Source organism: Amblyomma maculatum, chromosome 2, assembly GCF_055883805.1.
Source record: "Amblyomma maculatum isolate TAMU_Amacu chromosome 2, ASM5588380v1, whole genome shotgun sequence".
Taxonomy (NCBI): domain Eukaryota; kingdom Metazoa; phylum Arthropoda; class Arachnida; order Ixodida; family Ixodidae; genus Amblyomma; species Amblyomma maculatum.
The window spans coordinates 180,411,912-180,415,167 of record NC_139345.1 but is presented as its reverse complement, the minus strand read 5'-3'; the positions used below and the strand labels follow the sequence as shown (position 1 = coordinate 180,415,167).

General features: G+C 44.3%; 1 pseudogene; it reads right to left on the bottom strand.

Annotated features, from left to right (window-relative positions):
• Window positions 1–610: 610 nt before the first annotated feature.
• Window positions 611–1,334, bottom strand: LOC146200537 (uncharacterized; annotated as a pseudogene).
• Window positions 1,335–3,256: the final 1,922 nt, after the last annotated feature.

Sequence of the window (3,256 nt, the reverse complement as noted above, 5' to 3'; positions counted from 1 at the left end):
CACTACTGTATTTGTCCCTATTTAACAAGTGCTATCATTGCTGATTATTGCCCTGCTTCACTGGCGTTTGTCAAAATAAATCATGTGTATCCCAGACTCTGCCAATTTACTTGCCTCATTAGATCTGCGCTACAGAATCGCATCTGCAGCTTGTCTGCAGCTTCACACAAGTACTAGCTTGATATTAAAAGTATAGATATATATTGCCTAGCCTCATGAACCGAGTTGGTGGCATTAGGTATGGGAAAAATAAATATTAAAATGGTGAACATATATTATATTAAATAGCGCTGCGCCGCCCCACAGCACTTAACCATTGCGTCCGCAGTTCGGTACATCGCAATCAACGGCGATTTCGCGCTCAAAACCGCTTATATTTGATTGGCATACACGCTAAGGTGTTTCGCGCTAACAGTGCCATGTAGCATTAATGGTATCCGCTTAAGGCGAGTAAATGCATCGTCAGAGTTCACATGATCACCCATAGGGCAGGACGAGAAACAGGCTCGACGACCGGCACGGGTGGCCCTACTCACGCTAGTGCCATCTCGGGGCGGACGACGGAAGTTGGTACAAATGTTTGCCGCCTCCGGAGGCGTCGTAATATCACCTAAACTACTTCTAACACCGTGCTTGTGGCATAGCGGACAAGGGTCACTTGGAGCCTATCTCTCAGAATGCGGAAAGTTTTTAGCCGAGCAATAGCGCGTTCCACATGCACTCTTACTCGGGACATGCGTCGAGCTTGTTCAGCTTCTTCGGCGGACAACTGTTTTTTGTTGCGCGTGAAGGCTGGCACAGTCAAAGACACCTCTCCTAGCAAAATGCTCTTGCATCAAGAAGCCCCTGTCAACAAGAAGTTGATCTCCAGGATTAGGTTTTTCTAGTAGGCCAGATGAAAGTATTAAGATTTTATCAGATGCTCTGCCTCCCCAACATTTTTAAACGAAGCTGACTGCTCCCCGCGGTGTGATTGCTATTAGAAATTTTATAGTGTTAGTTCCCTTGTAGTGAGAGTAGGTTTGTGATCTTGCTGTGTAAGACAATGGCCTTTCTATTCGACACTCGAAACAGTCAATGATGCAACTGCAATTGGGGAAGGTTCGACACACTACACTAGGCAGGTGACAGTTGTTATCTGGTCTGGATGGCCAAATAATGAATCGTTTTAGTTGTGCTGACTGCTGACAGTATTGGTATATTTTTTTTTGCATGACTTTACCTACTACAGTTTCAGAGAGTCCAAATCTATATGCTAAATCTGTGTTCAAAAGCGCAAGCCTTAGATTCATAAGCACGACAAGCACATCAGCAAGCGATAAGGCTTCAGACATACATATTGGCATGCTGCCCCAACTGTGCCACAAACTGAAACAGCAGCAAGCTGTTCAGACCGGTGTAGATCTTAGCAGACCTGTTGTCCAGTTCTGCTGCTGTACATCTGCCACTTCCCTTGTGTTGTGCCTTCTTGAGAATTTCGACATCCCTTTTCAGTTTTTCATTCTGTTTGCGAGATGCCTGCAGTTATTCTTGTAAGCTCTTGAACTCTTCCTGTGAATGCAAGAGACACAAGCCACACATCTTAGGGGAGTGCCAAAATAAGCACCGCATTAAATAAAAATTAAAATTTGTACAATTCTTACTTACACACAAAAACACCGAAGTGACACGTCCTAATATGCTTTTGTTCACAAGACCATAAAATAACCTTTAACGCACTGCGGCGCCATTCACGAGGATAAATATGAGTACTATTCTTTGCTTTTTTTGGGTAGACCCTGGACTCTTAATTCCTTAGAACAAACCTGAATGGTACTGAAAATTTGTTCATCTAATTTGAACTTTGCTGCAACTGATCTCCTTAAAAACGTTTTTGCAGCCAGTTGCAACTAAACTATTTAGTGCAGTATGCATGAAGTCAGTTGCAAAGTAACAGCACGAAATATCTTATCTCCCACGAGCCTTTCTGTATGATACTGGGAATGTGTAACAACTGGAGCACTGCACGGGCTCCGGCCGGCCCGAAAGCCCGGGCCCAGCCTGGCCCGCGGTGTGGGCTAGGCATGAAAATTGCTGATTTGCCGGGGCCGGGTCGAGCTCGGGATTGAAGTAAAAGGCCTGGGCCGGGTACGAGCTTGAAGTGGCGGGCCCAGGCCGGGCTTGAGCTAACTGCGTACGGCTACTTTCGGGAAGGAAGAAATCGCGGCGCTAAAATCATTGAAGTGGTTTATGAATAAAATAATAATAGTGCATTTCGTAAAGCCGAGTGAGATAAAGTTCAGTTGTAGATCGAGTTTAATCAGCTGCACTCTGTGGTTTGTTCAAGTAAAACTCGATGCGCAAGCCTCTCGGCATTCAACAACACGAGCGAAAAAGTTAAAAAGAGAATGCGCAAAACCCTGCAGTGTGTTCTACAACAGTGCAGATCTTATGAAGAGCTGCAAATCATGATAGCTTGTTAACATGAGTACGCGCTTTCTGAAGTACAGAACAATGCTAGCTTGAGATTTTTCAGCCATCAGTGAGCTCTCCATCGGATCTAGCAGAAGACACTCTTGTATTATTTCTGTTTCATGTTACCGTCAACTACTTGACATTTTGATTCAAAAGACAATGGACAAGGACCGTCAATCGACTGCTTGGCGGGCAGCCGTCTTCACCTCGCACCCCTCCCCCCCCCCCCCCGCCTAAAAAAAAACATCTCTACACTATGAGAAACGCCATTGAATAAGGGCTCATTGCATTAGAAATCTTCGGGTATTCAAACACATAATGATGCACAATAAACAGTCATTTTATTTTTTGCCCGTCTCCGTAACAATGCAGAAAGCGGCCATGAGTTCTTCAATTGATTATTGTTGCACAAGATTCTGTAGATCTTTTTGTTTTCCTGGCCTTGATCACACAGTTTCCTGTGGCCTGGTTCCTGGGGACAGCCTCTGTGCGATTAAGCAAAAAAAACTTGCCTCATGAGCTATCGGATAATAAGGAGCCATGTTTAAAATCCTGTAATCCACATCTTTTAAACGTGCATGGGCACAATAGCTTTAGCTAAAATGGCATGCCAAAAAATTCTTGACCAGGCGTTTGCCTCTGCCGGTACTTTACCACCCCCGCCCCCCTCTGCCGAGAATATTTTGTCAAATCTTTCTCCCATCTTCATTATTAGTATGTACCATTCAAGCAGTATTATTTAATTTTAGAATAATATCAGTCCTATTCAGGGCTAAGATAGGAATGCGTTGCTTAGATCAAA